We start from the raw sequence: 21015 nt of genomic DNA on the forward strand, positions 1-21015 counted from the left end.
GGAGAAATCATCTGTTACACCAGCTCATGCATTTGGAAGAAATGGGTGAGCTTCAGGTCACGCAAGCACTACATTTGATTTTCCCAAGCTTTTAAAAAGATCAGACATGGACTAGGTCTCCTGTGTTAAGAGCAAAGCCTTCTCCATTTCAGCACTGGGAGATTCTGCTCCTTTTGCTTCCATCAGCTGAGGGAGGAGGACAAAGCAACAGAGCAAACAAGGAGAAGAAGAAAAGCTCTTTTGTCTTGGATATCAACATGCCTTTAGAAGCAGAAAAGGCATCAGGATGTTTGGACTGAAGCTAAGGGCTGTTGAGCATTGATGGTATTAAATACTTTTTTCTCCGATCTGTTCCTGAAATCCTGTTGACCATCTCATGACATCATAGTGGCAGCTGGCAGTAACAGATCTTCTTCCATTAGAAGAGAACAAGACCTAAGATGAAGATAGCTCAGATTTATAGCTTAACACTGCCACTTTAAGGCAAAAACTTTGAGTTTTGGTTACAGTCTACTAACAGTACAGAGAGAAACTGTGTATAATCACACTACTCTGAGGGTCTAATATAATCTGTGAGTTCTGCGTCTCAGTTTTTCCCATTATTTAATAAGGCTGGTGTCATTTTCTCCAAACCAGTGCCTTCAAGGCTTCACTGTTGCGGAGATGCTCAGCCCTAGGTCATCTGTAAAGTAAATAGCTGAGCAGGACTTGTAGTCTTGCCTGAATCAGGTGGAAACATTTCCTCCTCTTAATCCTCTCTGACTTTTCTCTCTCCTTATCAAAAATATTATGTCCTGTATTGTGTTGATGCATGTCAAATAAGTCACCCATATGCAGCACACAAGCTCCAGAGCTCCCCAGGGCTTGTAGGCAGCATCTACCTATAACACAGCACTGCCCTTCAGACAGCATGTTCTCCTCCGGGCTCTTCCCCAGCTCTCACATCACACTCTTCCATGGTCTGTTGTTACAGATGTATACAGCCAGATTAGAGTAATGGAATATGTCTATTGCTTATGCTCAAACATGCTGGTTTTTTTTAACAGCACCCAGATGCCACCTGATGTACACATTTTTTCTTGAACACCTGCCTATAAATCTCCTCCCCAAAAAACAAACACTGTATGACTGCCAATTGAAAGTAAATTCAGTTTCAGAAAGAAGGAAGACATCTGCATATGATGTTGCTCTATTATTACAATTAGGCAAATGAGGTTTTCAAGCAAACTTGAAATAAATTTGGGGAAAATTGTGCCAGCATTAGAATAAACATAATAAAAAGCCACTAGCAGGTTTACTGCAGCAAAGCAAGTTCATTTAGTGCTTTAATGGGATAGGAATGGTTAATCAAGGCACTGCTGTCCATAGGCATTTGCAAGGCAAAAAGCCCCTTTATAAAGCTGGATTGGGTTGGGGAACATGACAAACTTTTTGATGTCTTCATGATTCTTCAAGAAAGTCAGCCCAGATGGCATCCAGGCTGAATTCCTTGTTTGATGGAGAAAAGGTGATGGTGAGCTCAGCTCTTCAGGTAGCTTGAGGAAAATGCTGCAGGAGGAACTGTTGGAGCCAGCACATAAAGAGCACTAGGACATGTTGGGAAATGAATCAAGCTGAAGCAGGGCTTCAGGTGTTTACAGGAACTGGTGTGGAACTGTCCCTGAAGGGCTGGAATCTTGAAAACATTGGTAAGATTATAAAGAAACAGCATCCCCCAGCCAGAAATTATGCCTGCACACGCATAGGCACGCAGTGAGAGATTCTAAATTAAACCCAGAGACAAACTCCATATGTTTAACAGATCTCTGCATAAATGACTATAAAACCCCAGAAATGCTATTAGAGAACCCTTTCAAATTTTGTTAGAAATAGGCTCCCTGCAGTAACATTTGTGATTTCCCCTTTCTGGAGGCTGTCTTCCAGTACAGACAGTCAAAATAACCTGCATCTCCAGGGTGGCAGCGAAGACACCAGGGAGTTTCTGCAGAGTTGCCCAGCATGGCTTCAGTTTGGGTTTTAAACTAAAGGAAGGGAGATTTAGGTTAGATGTTAGGAAAAGACTCTTTACGCAGTTGGTGGTGAGGTACCAGAGCAAGCTGCCCAGAGAGGCCGTGGATGCCCCATCCCTCTAAGTGCTCAAGGCCAGGTTGGATGGGGCTCTGAAATCCTGATCTGACGGGCGGCAACCCAACCCAAGGGACTGAAACTAGATGATCTTTAAGGTCCCTTCCAACCCAAACCATTCTATGATCCTTGTGGGACTCTTACAACAGGGGATACTCTATGATTCTTTGAAGTAATTGAAATAACTCACTCCTCTGACAGCAGCAACTGCATGGCTCTGCTGACAGTGAGCTCAGCCTCTTTATGTATGTCCATATTCAGACCATGCTAAGTGGTGTAGCTGTAGCTGGCAGTGGAGTGATGCAAATCAAAGCTACCTCAGCATGTCTTCCTCCACAGCCCTTGAAGAGTGGTGAGCAGAACTACTGCCTTTGTGTGCCCAAAAAAGACCTGTCCTTTGCTGCATTTTCTATCCACATCCCATAAAATGTTTCTAAGTGGAGCTATTGTTTTGGATATAAGAAACTGTCTGGCCTGGGATCAATCAAATTTTGGTTTTGTTTTGTATAACTCAAAGCAGTATGGTACTGAGGCTTTTCTTCTGTGTAGTTATCATAACACTACATGTGTAAATCCTAAAATACCATTTTCCTCTTTCCTGCATTGGCATATCCACCAGCCCTGCTCACCATCACATGCACAGTGAGCAGCTGCGCACACAGCTCCCATCTGTCCTGTGCTGTGGACAGGGAATGCATCACTCAGTGGCATTCAAGGCATGCAAGGCCAGGCTGGATGGGGCTTTGAGCAACCTCAACGTCTGGTGGCAGGTGCTCCTGCCTATAGCAGAGGGGTTGGAATGAGATGATATTAAAAGTCCCTTCCAACCCAAACCATTCCATGATTCCAAGGTGCCAAGGTTCTAAGGTGCCAAGGGCCCACATGCTCACCTCCCTTATTAATAGCTGAACCTCATGAGGTTTAACGACATCAAGTGTAGAGACCATCACATGGTTCAGAATAACCGTATGCATCAGTAAAGTGGCCGATACAGTAATGCTGGGAGATCCCACACACATTTGTTGGCTTCATTCTTCTCTGCCTGTTTCAGTGCTTCACCACCCGCTGAATAAAGACATTTTGTTCTTACATCTAATCTCCTTCTCCTCTCTTTTAGTTTAAAACTGTTCTCTCTTGTCCTATCAGTATCAGGCCATGTAAAATGTTACTTTCCATCCTGTTTATAAGCTCCCTTTCAGTACTGGAAGGCTGCAGTGAGGTCTCCATGGAGCCTTCTCCAAGCTGATCAAGCCCATCTCTCTCAGCCTTTTCTCCTAGGAAAGGTTTTACAGTCCTCTGAGCATCTCTTCTTGACCTCTTCTGGACCCACTCCAACAGCTCCACATCTTTTTGTGCTGGACACCCCAGATCTGGATGCAGCACTCCAAACACTAAGACACAGCACTGGAGCCACCTTAGGCCAAAGACATTCCCAAAAGTTGGCACAGACTGGAGGACAAGATGGCTCAGTCACATTACTGTTGTGATGGCTGGCTTCAGGATCAGAGGATTGGCCTTGGCTTGCTGTTTTTTTTTCTGGCTCACTCTCACAGTGCATTTGACAGACAGAAGGCTACTCATTAGTTGCCTTCATTCACGGCCACACTTGGAAAAAGGCTCACAAGAAGCTGCAGTTTTTCCGTTTGCTCTGCAGCCTGGTATTTACAGAGGTTTTCTGAGAGGTAGATGTAATGTCTCTGAAGGCTTCCCAGGAGAGCTCCTAGCTAGCTGATCTATGGCAAGGCCACAACACAGACCTTTTGCTACCTCTAGCTACCCATGCTGAATCCTTAAGCAGAGAAAAAAATCATAGCACATTGAATTCTTTAGCCTAAGGATATAGGAGTTCTATTTTCCTGCAGTTTGCTCACGTGAGAGTGAAACTGTGGCCTGAGGAATAGCAGCAGCTTCCTGGCTAACAGGATTTTGTCACAACCTTAAAAAGGGAAAAGGAAAAAGAGTGGATTGCTCATCATTTGGAGAAAGGGAGAAAGAAAACTTCCCATCATTTTGACAAAGTCATGTGACAAAGGCCCCTGAAAAATATTTGCAAAGTTGCAGCTAGCAAACCTTCTGAGTGAGGAAGCCATAGCAACCCATGCCGGAGACCAAAGGGCATGATCAATGTTTGCAATTAAAATCTCTTTTGTTTTGTGCCATTCACATACAGTAACCCTTGCATTTTGGTCAACAGAGCGTACTCCATGCAATATTCAGCTCAGGCTTTGTTCTGTGCCCTGTTCACTCTCTTAAGGCAGGAAACAAGAGACAGCCGAGCCAGCAAACTGAATTTTGCTTGCTATTATGTGCTGCCACAAGAGCAAACACAAAGTTCCCCCACCTTTATTTTTTAATTCCCCACAATGCAGCCCTCGACATGAAATTAGCAGTATATACCTCAATTGTATTTTCAGAGTCATAACAATGTGAGCACACAGAGAGAACAAAGCACCGTCCTTTATTAAAGAAAAAACGTAATTAAAATCTCAACAGAAATGATACTTGGGTTGAAAAAAAGAAAAGAGGAAAAAAAAAAAAAAAAGACATGAAGAGCTTCTGCTTATTTTTATTTCCCATATAGCCTGCTGTAACATCTTTCCTTAATAACAGGTTGGTGTGATATAAAAGCAAGCAGACATTATATTTTCTATCAGCGTATCTGTAAAAGTCACAGCAAAACTGTACCAAGCACAGCTTCTCAGCTTGTTGCAAGCTTCCCCTGGTTAATTTTACAATGTAGGAACCATAATCACAATCATGTGCCCTTCCTTTCCCACATCCCACGGGGAAGGAAGGACCTTCAGCACTGCAGAACAGCCCTCTGTCATTTGAACCATGGTAGAAATGCAAAGCTATTACCACTTAGCAAATACATCATCTTCCTTAAGAAGAGTAAAAAGGAAGGAGAGTCTGGGGAATTAGGGACAAATCAGCTTGACTTCAGTGCTCAGAAAATTCTTGGAACAAATAGCCAAGCAATCTGTCTCTTTGCACCTTGAATATAACAAGGGGATAAGTAGCATCAGGCCTCAATTTCCCAGGAGCAAATCACATCCAACCAACTTAATTTCCTCCTATGACAGTGTAATGATCCTTATGGGTCAGGGGAGCAGCAGCAGATGTAAGGCAGCTTAACCCCAGCAAGGCTCCTGACATGTTCACACCACATCCTCTCCACCAGTAAATACCTTAGCTACTTGATCACGCTAAGCTGGCAATTGATCTGACTGAAAGCCAACCAAATTACTTGAGTTTAGCTAGTGAAGGTCCATTTGGGGATCAGTCTCCACCAAATTTCTTCTCACAGTGTCAAATAATGCAAAAAAATAAGCTGCCAAGGCAGAGCAGAAAGGGAAAGATGGCGAATTAGAGACAGTGAAGTTAGAGGCCTGACTGGACTCTGAAGCAGGGCTAGAATTGGCACCATTTCAAACCAGTGGTCAGAAGCACTGCCCATACATAGTTCATCCCCCAGAATGCTGGTGCTGAGCCGCAGATGCTCAGGGGAGACTTAAAACATAAAAAAGAAGTCCCCCAAACCATATTAATATCTGTTCCTGTGCCAGCCGGCCTTCTTGTTGAAGCTATTGGATGGATCTGCAGGCACCAGGTAGGTCAAAGATAACAGAGAAGTGCTCAGGAGCTTGCAGATGCATCCTGCTGGTTATAGTTCCATGGTGCAAAGCAAGGGTACTGATCTGGGTTTGCTGCTAAGTGGAAAAAGCAGGAAGACTCAAATCACTGACTAAAAATGCGTTACAGACTTCTGCAAGCTTCTCCAACCCTGTGCATCGGCCATGGCACTGATGGAGAAAAATCCCCACTCAACTGAAAAAATAAGAATAAAAATCACATCTGGCTTTGAGACACATTTAAAAATAAAATTTGAACACCTGGACAATGAGATTGAAGTAAAATAACAAATCCTTTCCCTCCTTCACTCATATTGAGAGCTACTGATGGCTTGAATACCTTGTCTTAATTTTCTCCATGACTAATCTATTTGGTTTTTACTTAAGGAACCCTCAATGGTTTAATGAGACAGCTGTTGCCTTCTATCTCTCCCCCAATCCCCCCAGCTGAGAAATTAAATTTAAAAGCACTGCTTTAAATAGGTCTGACACTGTCTCATCTCCACTTCAGTTGCTCTGGGAGTATCTCACCCATAAGTGCAGGTGTCAGGTCAATCAGAATTCAACCAGCTTTTTGGGTCTCTCTGAGTTAGAAAGTGGTGAGAAAATAGGAATGTGAAACTTCTGTATTCTCCCTCTGTATGATATGGTTTGAGTTGTTTAGTTTAGGGGCTTTGTGTTGGTTTTGGGTTGTTTTGTTGTTGTTGATATGTTGGTCAATTTTTTTTTCGCTTGGTTTGTGGGTTTTTTTATGTGTGTATGTTTGTTTTTAGTGGGTAGATAAATTTCTGCTGATGTTTTGAAATAGGTTATGGAATAGTGGAGTATGAGCTTGCCATAGGTTTCATGGAGAACAAGTCATTTGTTGAATGGGATTTCAAGTATAAATATCACAAACCAAACTTCATCTTGGTGAGACTAGAGGACAGACCCTACCATAGTGCAATGGTTTTAGAGGTCTCTTCTGCATCTATCTCTGTATTATCCCAGAAGCCTGGTGCTAATACATTGCCTGTGGGTTGTTTCTAAGCCAACGTGATAGCATTCACATTTCTTATAAGGTCAAATTCCCTGCGATGCGCCTTCCTTATATGTAAAGCCAGTATGTAAGTACTGGCATCTCTGCTGGGATGATGCCAGTGAAAAAGCTCATGGATTTTTGAGTACTACCCAATAAATTCTGGAGAAGGAAGCACATATGAAAGAAAGGCTTTGCTTTGGGAAAGACTCCATTCCTGATCCTGTCACCCATATGGCCCTTGGTAGGCTATTTCCCAGCTCCTGGCCTCTTTCTCTCCTTCGCTGGACTAGGAGACAGTGGCAACAGAGCTACTGTAATTCCTACTAGAGAATGAAACTCATCTGTGAATCCAGGGGTGAAGGAATGAGACTTGAGAGTCTGATAAAAGTGCAAGGCACTGATTAGGAGTCATGAAATTGCCTCTTCTTAATTACCCCATGCTATTGTGGGCTGAAGGTCTGTGCTTTGCTGTTGTTTCAGAAGGCCTCCACAATGGAATCTGCTCGATGTGAGTGGAGATGTGTGTTCTCATGGCCATTGTAAAGAGCATGCAAAAGATATCCTTGCCCTGTAGTTTTTGAGAGTTGGTCTCAGGAAAGTAATCCAGTCAAATGTGTCTTGGCAATCTCTCCCCTAATGACTCTGAAATTAGTAGCTTCAGTCAGAAAATGATTGGCATTTTAATGCAACTCGGGGGAAAAATATTCCTCTGCTTATTGCTTCTATGCTCCGATTAGGAGAAAAATCACACAAAGAGTAACAGTTTCTACAGTCTTTACCTTTTATATGAGTGATGTTTTACACTCTCACCCTGACTCCCCATTTCATTCTGCTCACCTCTCTTCCCCATGCGTTTCTCTCCTTTTTCTCACTTATTTTTAACTCCCTTTGATCTCTCTGCACAGTATCTTCTGGCCTCTTTAGCTCACTTTTCGGCTTAAGCCAAATCAGCTCCATTGAAAGAAATCTTACTTGAAGAATACAGAGCATAGGGGAATTACACTGTCAGAGTCTGTCCCTCAGCTTTTTGAGGGGCTGAGTGGAGAGTTTTTGGTTGAGAATGCCAGGCAGAAGAGCACCCATGACTAATTGCTATCACTGGGTTTGCTGAGGGTGTGAAATCAAGTGTCATGCTTGTCTCATGATAGTGAAGAATCTGCCTTAAAATGAGGAACGCAGGAGGTGGAGGAGGTTCTCTTTAGGACTGAGACAATTGTAGCATTCTCAAGCTGGTCTTACTCATTTGTTTTCTATATAAACTTTACATCCATTCACATCCCACACTCGTATCCTTACACCAAGAAGTTCAGAACTTCCTCTGTAGAACACAGCGTACATTGAAGAGGTAAAAAAAGGCATTGTTGCCACTTTCCTACAATGTGGGCTGAAGGTCCACAATGAGCTTATTCCCATTTGCTCTCACTCTTGCAGGAACCTTCAGATAAAGCATGTTCTCTCCTTTATTTCTTTGTGATGTATGTCTGGTACAAGGTCACAGCTTATGTGCACCCCAGGCCCTCCCAGTAACTCCAGCAACACCAGAGGCAGCTTTACAACATCCTAGGCAGATGAACAGCCAACTGTCCCAAAATAATAGGACAAAGCAAAACAAAAAAATGACTTCTCAGTGACTGTACTGACCTCATAGCAAACTATGTTGTGTCAAGGAGGGATTTGGAGGGTTACTTCTGTAGAGACCCCAGCTCTACTCGGTATCCCACACTGCAGTCATCCAGATCACTGTAGACATGATTTACCTGAAAGGTCATCATGTCCTCAGGAGGACACAGGAGAGCTTTCAGGGAAGAGTAACAAGAAGGATTAACTTCCTGATAAATCTCTTCTGTAAATAAAGGCTATGAAATTATACTTTGGTAAATTAGAAAAAGGGAGGAAAAAAGACACAAACAAGAGGATGTATGTAAAATGAGGAAGGTCAGCTAAGAACTTCTCTGACTCATTCCACAAGAATGAGACAGATATTTCAGGCAAAGGAAATCTACTGTTATCCAGCGTTTAGTTAGACCGAGGGACTCATTTTCAAGATGTCAATGAGATCAAGACTTCAGCCAGACCAAAAGATGGCTTGAACGTTTGTAAGGATAACCAGAACATCTGAAGTTAACAACTAACTTTAAAAAAACACTCTCAAGAGGGTTCTAACGCGCTACATCTCAGACTTTAAATTAATCTCTTAGGTATTGTGAGGATACCTCATTATGGTGGCACAAATTAATTTCCCTCTCGGTCTTGTAGCACGAGGACACTTTTCTTTGAAACTTCTGCCAATGACCACAGCCAGGAGTAGTGTCCTGAATTAAACAGTCCAAGTTACTCAGTACTGAGAGAATTCCTGTGTGAGTTGGAGAAGATACCCTTATACTATGTACATCTGATGGTCTAGCTAAAATGCAAATGAAGAAAAAGAAGGAAAATGTCTTATGGCTCTTACGCTTTTTTTGCTAGCACAGATGGTGTTCGTGCCTAGGTTACCAGTGTAACAAACCCTTGAATCTTGGGTAGGCGTGCAAAGAAGAATCTGTGCACCTCGACCTGCAAGTAACCTACCATTTCACCTTGGTGACTCTGTAGTCCAAAGGTGTTCGGTGCTTGGGAGCCCTGACTAAGACCTCCTATCTATAAAGCAGTGCCAACCGTCTTTGCCTGTATTCTCTATCTTTGTTACCAGTCCCAGGGCTCTCCTTTCACTTTCTGAGTTTTATGGCTTGAGATGGAGCATTACCTGGTGTGGGCTCTGTGGATAAATCAGATCTGATAAATCAGTCAGTATGTCATTAGATTAAACAGAGGGATTTTACAGTTCAGGAATTTGAAGGCCAGTGGCTCTCATTGTGAAAATCTGCACTGTTGTAAAGAATACAGCTGCATTGTTTTGCTCTGTTAATCAATTAACTTCTCCAGATCTGGAGTGTATCTTTTACCTTGTGACCAGGGTGACAACTCATATCCCCAAAACAACGGTGAGTATTTATCTATGACATCTCTTCCTCGGAATAGCAGGTTGGGAATGGGCCATGGGCTGAAGTTTGCTAGTGTTCCTCAGGTGATTCGGAATGGCAAACAATGCCCTATGATGAGAATGGCCAGTGGTGAGACTGATCTATGCTCAAAGACCTCTTACTCCAGCAAGCCCTGGGACTTCATCTCCCATGTTTCCTCTGCACTTTGTTGTCCAAATATCATCATGATGTGTAGTCTCTGAGAGCTGTGCTGCACCAAGAATTTGTAACAGAGAAGTCCTGAAGCCCAGAGTTTTGGTTAGCTGATGGGAATATTTAGCTATATTCCCGTTACGGGAAAATGAAAATGTCCTTTGTATCAGGGTAACTAATCCTTCTTAGGCTGTAAAGCAGTCGATTCTACTTTCTTGTCAAATTCCAATCTGACATGCTGATAACGAAGAAATACAGGAAGAATCACGGGGAGGAAATCAGAAAGAAAGCAGTGCCTTTTCAGCGGAGGGGGAGAAGGGGAAGGGGGGAAGAGAGAAAGAGAGTGGACAGGCTTTAAAATGAAATTGAATATTAGCAGGCAGAAAATAAAACGGGGAAAGGCTGTGCTGAAAGAGATACAGGCTGGAGATGGAGAGAGACAAAGAATGACAACGAATCAGTTTAAGCATGAAAGAATAGAAAGAAAAAGAATAATAATGCTGGCTTGTAAGGCTAAGATCAGATTATAGTTTCCTCCAGTGAATTAATTCTCTTGTAATGTAGTGTGGTGGGCTTTACAGAGCTGGTGTGATTTCCCCATTGGGTGGCACTGGGACATTAAGCTGAGGCAGTGTGTGTATGTTTCATTATAACTCTGCTTACGTGTACGCTAAATCTCTCGGAAAGCATCTAGGCATAAGACATGTGCTTTATCTTCTTGCGTGGAGCAAGGCATTAAATATATCTGGGGTTTGGAGGGAGCTGCATAATGAAATGGGTGCGTGCATGTGTTTGTTAGGGTGTGACATTAAATCTCATTGTGTGTTTATGTCAGCCAGTAAATCGCGGCATGCAGAGTCCCCTGAAAACCCCAGAGGTTCTCCCCAGGGAGGGGCTGGTGTGAAATCATTTGCAACTGCAGGTCTGAAGGACTCATGAGGCTGTTGGAACATTCCCTACCAGGTTGGATGTCCCATTGCCAGGATGAGGGAGTGGACCGGAGATCAGTGGGATGGAATGGGAGATCACCTTTTTTTTTCCTTCGCCCAGTGGACCGAACAGGGGTAGAGATGTGAGGGTACTGAGGAATCTGATTTACATCCTCTCCCTCAAAGCTGTAGGAAGCCTGAATGGAATCAAGATCCTTCTCTTCTTGATCATACAGAGCCAACAAAGTCCAGCTTTTTTGGTTCTGGTTTCTAAAGCTCTCAGTCAGAGCAGACTGAGAGGCCGTTGAAGCCCAACTCTTCTTTTCCTTCCTCTCTCGTGCCAAATCTCACTTTCTACCTCATGGTCAGAGATGTAGTTAAGCAAGGCTGTTGACACCCACCTTGAGATGATCAGTACTTGTCTTTGTTAATAGATTCCCTCTTATGTGGGTTCCCACACCATCTCCAAATGGAATTTGTGTACATCCAAAAGCAAGAAGTGAAGGACAGCCACGAAACTAAATGTCACATGAAAATGAGGATGCTCAAAAATCCTCTTCAGGGAGAACAAGAGTATAATTTAGGATGCAACAGAGATGGCTGGGAAGACAGATAATGGAAGCTATGAAATCTTGAGGAAGGAAAAGATGGGTGGAGAATGGTTGTTCATGGACTTTTCCAGTAGTAGCAGAGATGGTGTAATCAGTCTGTGGAATTTTTTGCTTCAGGATATAAGCTGATGCTTCAAGTTAATAAGAACTCAGGTAAGAGCAGAGAAGTTCAAAGGAAAAACCCAGTAAGTGTTGTTAAATTCACAGAGAAGACATCTAGTCCTAGAAGTCTCCATGTCTCAAAAGACTGGAAGAAGGGAGAATACTAGGGATGAAACATGAGTCCTTGCCTTGTTCTTATGCATAATGCATATGCTCACAGACACTTCCGGAAATAGTGAGTTAGGAGGAGCAAATTGTGCAGCTGTTCTGGGCTATCTCTGAAAGAGGCTAAATATTGTCCATTTACTCTGTGCAATGTCATGCACTTTGGATACAGTCACATAGACTATGACTATCTGTAGACTAGGGTTGCCTACAGATCTGTACTCCCCTCCTGCTTTGAGGAGGCAGGATCTCACCTGCCCAAGCACACCTGGGCAGTGTCTGCAAGATATGCAAGAGGCATAACATGGTCAGAGAGCATGGAAAAACCTGCACAAAATTGATACAACTGTAGAGATTGATGCTGCTAACAACCCCTGGGACATCTGACAAGTTAGTCGTAGCTTGAAGACTGGGCAAATGATGTTAGCACCATTTTATACTGGAGTAAAATTTGTGTCTTTGCCATAGAAACACAATGAGTGGACAGCAAAGAAAAGATTGGATTTTGCAATATTTTGTGTGTGCCTTCTTCTTTTTTCTTTTTTTTTTTTCTTTCTTTTTTGGCCCCTCTTGGTCTTTCCTATATTCAGAGCACGAAGCAATCTCAAGCGTGCTTTAGATAAGAGCAGACCCATCCATACCTTTGTGACACTGTGCTGTGATACAGCCACTTGCCCAATCCAACTATCTCCAGCAACTCTGCAGGACAGAGTGCCTGAGAAATTTATTGTTTTCTGCAACAGTGAAGGGATAATTAACCCTGTTATTTGTGGTTATGTGGAGTGCTTTGTTCCCCCTGCCTGAGTGCTCTAGATTTTGGTATCACTCCTTTTCGGCCATTTCTTCTTGGATCCCTCTACCTGCTAGGAAACAAGGTGATAAATTACTTTCTACTAACCACTCTCTGCATTACTGCAGTACCTCATGAGGAAGTTATCACTGGGGGAGCTGCAGATGATGCTGAACTTCAATTAGGCCCCACTGGCAAATTAGTTCTGCAGGGTGACATTTTCCAATCATGCAACATTAACATCCTCCCTAATTATGAAAATGTAAAGCTAACTTCTGTTTCATAATAAATTAGTCTTGTTCTCTTCGAAAACAGATGAGCATGCACACAGTGTAGTTTCAATTGAGTCTTCTCTTCCTGTTCTGCTGATGCTCAGAAGCAGTCACAACCATGACACAGAGTAACCTCTCGTTCCTCTAAAGGTCAGGTGTGGTGAGAGTCTGTAACAGTGGGAAAGGAAATCACCAAGAAAGGTCAAAAAGATATTGAGGGAATAGGGCTTTGTTAGCCTTCTTAGGATGGTGGGCACTAGCCATCATTCTTCAAGGACGAAGGAAAATGAGCAGGAGGAAACATTCCCTTCTCTCCTTCCTCCAGCGATCTTTTCCAGCTCTGGTTTAATCATCCCACATGTACAATCCTGAGTTAGATATTGGAGCTGTACTATGAAGTACTTGAAAAAGTATCCAGTGTGTTTATGCAGCAGTGCATAGAAGACATACACAAAATGAGAGGACAAGAAGAGGAAAATCTGAGTATTATGTAGACCAAAATTTCTTATCCAAGTTTATGTAAATATCACAAGTTCTCAAGATAAAAACAAGCAAACAACAAAAATCAGTGATTTTTTGTACAGTCAGAAGAATAAGAAGAAAAGTCTCTCCTGGAGCCTGTCCCCTGTGTCTCCCTATTTAAGAGATACAACTCAGAGATGCCATATTATAGCTCATCACTGGCCCTTGACAGATAAGTTGTGCAACTCTGCTGTGAGTTTCATAGAGACCAGTAGACATTACATGTTGAAAGCAAGCATCGTGTCTCCTTTGTGCCTCTGTTAGAGGGAGCTCTCAGCCACAAATTCACCCCTTCGACCCCCCCAAGATATTCCATGTCACTGAAAATAAGAAGACCTCTTCAAATACCTTGGCAACAGATGAGTTTTCATGCTGGCTTAGCCTCTATTGTTTTAACCAGGAGGTTAAAGCAAAATTAAGAATGCCTGAAAAACGAGGTACCTAATTATAGCATCTCTGTATCAGGAGTAATGGGGGGTAAGCTGCAAAGAGTGGCTGACAAGCAGCTAAGTAATAAACTAACAAGCAGGATGGCTGGAGTCCATCACAGCACTAATGAAGTTCAGGATAAGACACCTGCATATTTCAAAGAACAAGGTGTGTGCCACTCAAATGCCCAGACGTGACATTTAAAGGCAGATCATAAACAGAATGCAATCATTGCTAAGGACTGAAGTTTTGGCGTGCAAAGGGTATATACAGAGGTAAGAGAATTAAAAGCAATTAAATAGCTCAAGGTAGAGAAAGCTTTGGGTCACTTTTAGGAGCTGGAGAAACAGTAGCAGATAGAATGTCAGGAATAGTGTGAGGGAGAAGTCAAGCACTCTAAGCAGCATCTCCGTTATGTGCGTGATATTTTCCAAAAAGGACAAACTGCAATCAGCTTGCAATCTATGGAAAAGGGGAAGAGCTGAAGAAAGCAAAGGGGATTTACAGTGCATTTTTCTACAGAGTAACTTAATTCACCATGAACACACTGCAGGAACATTTAAATAGGGCAAGGGAAAGCACTGTGTAAGCAAGCTCACTGCAAAGCCCAGGGAGCACATGATGGAAAGTACAAACAGAGCTACACAGGTAGAGGTCTTCAAGCAGCAGCTCCCCTGTTTCCAGCCATACCTTACATTTGAAGGCTCATTTATTTCTGAAAAAGAAAGAAAATTAAGTTAATTTAGTTCAGTCATCAACTCAAAGTCCAGCCTTTACTTTAGGAGCCCATGATGTCAAGTGGTAACGTCCTTCCAAAGTTGTGTAGCATGAGTACTGGGAAAATCCTGTGATCCTACTGGTTTTCCTGGACAACAAAAGTCCAAGCTGTAAACTATTCCCACCACAAACACAGCCTTCAGAATTCCTTCTGGATCCCTTCTTCAAAGGGATAAGCAAAATCCTATCAATAGTACAGCAATGCAATAATAAGGTAAGAAATGGTAGTGAAAGGAGGGTAGGATTTGTTCTCCTCAGATGAAGGATGCTTCCTTTTGCCTGTTATTTTCCCATGTTCTGAAATAATCTAGTTTTTATCTGCCACGGCCTTTTTTTGCCAATCAATTCAATTGCAGCAGCAAGCCGACAAGCATTTTGAATAATGAGTTTGTTTTCGGGGTCGAAGGGTTTTGCTTGCTTATCCTGGCTTTGGAGAGAGCTGCCTTTGTATTAGCAATGCCAAAAGGGAGTCCAAGCTGCAAAACACACTAGGAAGGATCAATACTTTAAATGCATTAACACTAGTGAGCTGCAAATGAAGTTAGCAACTGCTGAGCATCACTGATTTCACAGTAAGTCTCAGTTCAGTTGGTTAATTTCTCTGAAGGATCAATGCCACAGCTGATGGTTACTGAAGTTTCTTCCTTCACCAAACACAAGGGGGGCGGAGGGTTTGAAATGAACTCTACAGGAGATCGCAAACCAACTCGACCGTGTAAATAAGAGAAGCATGGGTGTGTAATTCTCCTAATCTGTCAAGACTAGCACAGCAAAGGCATGAATCATAAAAGCCAAACTAAACCAGCTTCAAATTTTGGATCTAAATTTCACAGTTCCTCTTGTTATGTGGGGTCAATCAAAACAGGCAGATCCAACCTTGCCTTAGCTTTCAAGGAAATTGGACTTGAAAGCCATAACTGCTACCCAAGTAGAATGCAAGCTTTGTATAAAGTGAGCAAGTCTTTCAATATAAGCTCTTTAATGGTATACAGCTTCTTAGGCAGACACACAGGAATCCTGTGGAGTGCTGTCTTCATAAACACTGGTCTTTTTTTTCGGTTCGATTGTTGCTTTTTTTAATGGGGTTGAAGTCAAGTCACCCTTATCAAAGCAAGCTATTTGTAGATAGATCACATACCTGTGGCTCCAAGCAAGAGAGAAAGGGAATATGTGGTTGGAAGAATGCAGGCAATGCTCTAAGAGGAGATGGAGGAAGCTGTGCTGGAAGAAGGAGGGAGAGATCCAAGAGCTGAAGAGAAGGAGATAATGATGCATGAAGTGGAGAAATTCTGCCTGGAAAGACAGCGACTTGTGGAAACATCAGGGAAAACAGAATAAAAGATTTCAACCCAGGCTAAAGATATTGTGTGGATGTTAGCAAAATGAACCCACCAACTGGAACTCAAAGAACCCAGAAATAAAATGTGATGAATTGCATTCTCAACTATGCAATAATTAAGCTAGCCTGGACTTCTAAAAGAGGTTCCAACTCCTGTATTCCCAATTCTACTATGAGAACTCCATTATAACTCTGTATTTCCTAAGGACCTCAGGACAGGAATCCCTAGCACAAGATTCCATTTGAATTAAGGCCCTAATTTCACAAGTCTACAACTCCCTTTTCTCTCATGTTAGGTACCCAAAGAACTTACCTTTTCCACTTAGCTTTCAGGTGTAAACAGAAGGAAGCACACCTAGGAAAGGAGCAATGAAAATGTCCAATGTAGACAAGGAATCACATTGTAGGGGTTGGAAGGGATCTCTGGAGATTATCAAGTCCACACAGATAGGAGAACTTGACGTTATTCTGATTTTTTAAACTATTTTTTTTCTACCACAGCTTCAAACAGACAAGATTCCCAACTCTGCCTGGACGGGATTACTGTGCCAACCTTCATATCGCTTCCCTGTCACAGGAAACTTTTTTGCTTCTTTCTCATTGATGATTTCCATCTCCAAAAGTCATAAGTTATAGGGCCAATTCCTTCCAAAAAAATAGATAGATAGGTAGGTCTGAATAACAATTGAGCTTTCCAAGTTTTGGCCTGCTGGAAATGGCATTTCCAGGCCTTTCCCCTTTTTGTCAGAAACATACTGACTTCCTCCTTCAAACAGAAGACACAAGAGTAATCTTGTGATTCTTGTAGAGGTGGTGGATCTTTAAATAGAGCTGCTTTATGTGCTTGAAAATTCTTGACTAAAACAAAAAAGGAAAAATATATACACTTTTTCATGCATATTTTCACACACACACACAAAAAATATAATCATCCTGTATTTTGGCATAGGTGGCCTTAGCTTAGAAAAATGTATAATGAGACTTGTGATAAAATTGGAGAGCTGTCAACACTGTGCTTTCCTGCTATACATTAAAAATCACTCCAAAAGGAGAAAGGACTAAGGGTGTTTTCACATGTAAACAGAACAGGTGGGGAATTTGCAAATTGTTGACAACGTTTTCAAATTTTGACCAAAAACAAACAAACGGCCACCAACAACGAGAACAAAACATTGAATATTCAGAACACTGAGAACACTGTGCCCCAGAAAGCTTTCATTTCCCCTCTCATTTTTAACTCTGAAAACAAGAGCTGATGTGCTAGTTTGTTCTTCTCATATACTGATATTAGAAGATTTTCAATTTAAAAGGGAGAAAGCACTGTAACTATCATCAGCAATGATGGTACTGAACCCAAATTTTATTCAGCCATCAGCATGGCTAACAGTATCATAGCTAACACGTCCACTCCTGGCTCAGATGTATCCCGATGTGTACAGGAGAACAAAGAGGGAACCCTTCAGGGAAATTTTCCCTTGAGGGAATATGGCCCAAAATGCTTAGAATAATAAAATAAAGAATACTTACTGGTCAAGGAGAAGTCAAGGGATCTGATGACATAAATGCTGTAACTGCCAAGCCTCCGGTCCATCCACCACACCAGGTTACTTTGCCAATTACATCTTTTTGCAAGACACTGTTGGCTGGGTATTTTCATCTACATGACATGAAGGCTTTGGAGTTGATGCTCATGAAACAGTTTTCCAAGGGAATAAAATTCTTCCTAAAGCTCATTAGCTGAAAATTGTCTGGCACTCTGAGAACAGAGACTGTGTCAGGTTTTCTAATCTCTTTTCTGGATAGCCTCACTCCCCACAGAGATGCACAAGGCTTTGAAGAAACTTGGAGGTTCAGGCCTCCATGCTGGTGCCTTCTGGAAACAACAGCCACAGATTATTTTGTGAGGACACACTTCCTTTCATCAGTTTGGAGTTTAGCACCTGGATGCCTCACTGAGTGCCTTCTTTTCACTCTGTTCTACACCTGATGCGGAGGGATGTAAATAAATAGGTTTGCTCTAGCTAGAATTGGAATAAAAAATCATGCAGGTGGTTGGAAGATAAGCAGGGTTTGAAAGGCTTTTTTTGGGCAGCTCAACACTTGCTTAACCAGCTGTTAATTAAAGAAAGCATACATTGTTTAAAAATAATTGTTTAATTATTTTTCTTTATCAAAGTATCTTTGGTGCCCCTGTATCATTCCTCCTTACTACTGATAGAAGCCTAAATTAGGGAAAAAGATATTTTCAAAGTCAACTGTTTGATCTTGTGGGGTATTCCAGCCAAGTTCTTGACGGTTTTTGAACCCTATTAGTGGTGTCCAACAGTGTCACTGGGAAAGGCAGTGTGACTACAAGAACTGTGGCAAACTGAACTCTGCATCCACTTTGACCATCAGTGCAAATTGTCTTGACTGGGGGATTTCTCTTCAAGAAAAGATCCATCTATTGTTTTTCAGAAGGAAACCAGGTAGTCTTAATTTCTCAGCCAGGCTGAGGCAAAGAAGACAAAATGTATTTTTTCTTTGTCACTGGAACAATGCTAGTTCAAAAACCTTTTTGAAATGACAGAGATGATAGTAGTTCTGCCTCCTTTGTTCTTCACATCTTTACCCTTCTTTAAGTTCTTCGACACATGTGCTTCATCTTCCCTCTGAACAAGATAGAGTTTTGCATCAACCCAGACTGACCAATGCTGGAAAGTCATTCTTCACTCCTTGTTTCCCAGGCCATCAGCAGATGAGCTGATAAACATCTATTTTCTGTTCCATGACACTTCCACACTCCCACCAGAGCCTCCCTCCAGCTTGGTTTAAATTAAACACCTGCCGAAATGAAGAATTGCCACAAAGTTAGGTGATTTGGCTATTGCAGATCTTCATGTCATGAATTTTCAGCACATATGGGATGGTCCTTTCTTGACTTTCCTGTCAAGAACAGCACTCCTGTTCCTGAGCTGGGGGGTTCTTGACATGCAATGTATTAATGCTGACAAGTAAAACCACCTGATTTTACCTAGGATCATTGCCTGTCAAAGAAACTAAATAGACCTCTTTAGCAACTGAATGGCCTTATATTTCAAATGTATTGATCTAGGGAAGCTGAAGTGTTATTTTAGCCATGTTTCTGCTTGCAAAAATCTTTGATGCCATGAAAATTATTCAGCAGACTTGCTGTGATTTACAGTATGCAGCCATTAGCAGACTTTAGTGTTAAACATGATTTGTTCTAAGTTTCTGGAAATAGCACGTGTGGCCTCGATTCTATTTCTGTTAATGTAAACAGGAGAAATTCTGCTCATTGTTTAACATTTTTCTTCATAAGAAGGACTAGATTCAGGCTTCCAACAATAGCTACATGTCATCCAGGATGGGCTTACAAATTCTGTTTCAGTGCACTGGGAGATGGAGTCTGCACCCCTCTGTAGGCAGTCTTGGCTCACCAAGGTTGTTACACCAAGCAGAACAATTCTTAGCATACAAGGAGCAGAAAGAATATAAATTTGCATTCCTTATCCAGCTCCTGGCATTGAATAAAAATAAACAAATACAAAAACAAACAAACAAACAAACAAAAAAAGAACCAACAAAACGCTATGACACAATACATTGGATATTCTGTCCCATATATGCAATGAATTACCTACAAATTGACTTCTTTGATCCCATTTAAGGAGAGCCTCGTACAGTCCAACATTCCCAAATTCACAGCATCTTCACTACCAGGTAATGTTGAACAAGGGAATGCATCAACCTGACAGCCCATAAGGGCAGGAGATGGGAAGTAAGTGGTTTGGGCCCTACTGTCTGGTTATCACTTGGATTATCAAGTTGCTAGATAATGCATGAGAAGTTTTGGTATTACATGATCTCAAAAAGAAACTAAGGGAGAGTAAAAACCTTATTTCATGAAACTTTGATTCCATTTGCTTTACTTGGATTTTTTTGCTTCATTCCTGCTGTGGCAACGTGCTGCAGTTCAGATGGACTGAGAAAGCTTAGCAAAAGTTGGGCAAATCTGCCCTCCAGGATGGACTCTGCTCTCTGCAAAGCAGAGGGAACAAGAAGAAGGTATAAAAATTGACAAGTTCCACAGAAACCTTCTGGACTGGTGCCTTCAGTGGCCTCAGTAAGCAGGGCCATGCAATGGGGTGGCAGCACCTTTATGAAAAGCAGTAGCTCCTTCGCCGCTTTTTTGTAGAGGAGCAATAGCACTGACCTTCCTTTGGAAAAAAGCACAGAGGGATTTAAGGACTGAAGTGCTGCTTCAGCACTGTTATTTTTATTCAGGAGTGCATCAAAGGAAGGAGGTATACATATATATATACTTTTATCTTTTTATTTTATCTTTATATTTACTGTTGTTAATCCAAGACCACTGAGGGAATACTGAACTGTTCAGCTGTAAAACAACACATGCAGTATCTCTGCCTTTATCTCACCTGACAGTGTTTTTGATTTGAATGAGAACTTGCCAAGAGGTGGGTTAATTAATTAAGCAATACCCAGCAGATTTGACTTACATTTTCAGGATGGTGCAATGTTTCTTACCCCTCTTTAAAAGAAGAGGAGACCTTTAAATGTATTTATGGAAATGAGCTGCTCAGTTGAATATCTTCTCTGAGTCCTGGCCATTTTCACTTGGACATTTCCCATTTCTGCCTTTTCTTCCTGGGGACAGGGACAGAAGCTGAGGCACTGAGACATCACAGGAGAGGTTGTTGCCTTCAAATTTCCAGCCCTGTTTTGCTGATTCAAAGATATGGATATTTTGTTTGAATAATTAGCTGCAGCTTTTATCTCAACTGAGCCTTCAGGCACCCCACATTCCTTCCCATTGATGGCTCCTGTGCTCATACTACAGAGACATGGGATTTATTTTTCCTTATATGAATTCAGACCAGATTGTCAGCATTTTTCCTGAGCTGACCAGGGCTCAGCATGATTTTGCTTCCTCTCTAGAGCTAGATGGATCAGTAAAGCATCACATGTGCAAACTGCTCAGGCTAAACATGCAAAGTCCCTTCTGCAGAGACTGGGGCAGAAAGCCACTCCTTTAACTTAAAGCTGCTTTCTCCTCCTCTTCTTACGTGATATCCACAGCCTGGGTTTCTCTTAAAACATTTAACTGG

The 21015-nt window shown here is 42.0% G+C and overlaps 1 long non-coding RNA gene across 1 annotated transcript; it reads right to left on the reverse strand.

Moving 5' to 3' along the window:
- Nucleotides 1–14370: 14370 nt before the first annotated feature.
- LOC122180582 lies at nucleotides 14371–17448 on the reverse strand. Its single transcript, XR_006179171.1, has 3 exons — nucleotides 17414–17448; nucleotides 16200–16241; nucleotides 14371–14485 (listed from the first exon to the last, which is right to left on the reverse strand). It is a non-coding gene; the product is annotated as an uncharacterized LOC122180582 (long non-coding RNA).
- Nucleotides 17449–21015: the final 3567 nt, after the last annotated feature.

Source organism: Lagopus leucura, unplaced genomic scaffold (genome assembly GCF_019238085.1).
Source record: "Lagopus leucura isolate 7727_CA_CO unplaced genomic scaffold, USGS_WTPT01 Super-Scaffold_100008, whole genome shotgun sequence".
Lineage (NCBI taxonomy): Eukaryota > Metazoa > Chordata > Aves > Galliformes > Phasianidae > Lagopus > Lagopus leucura.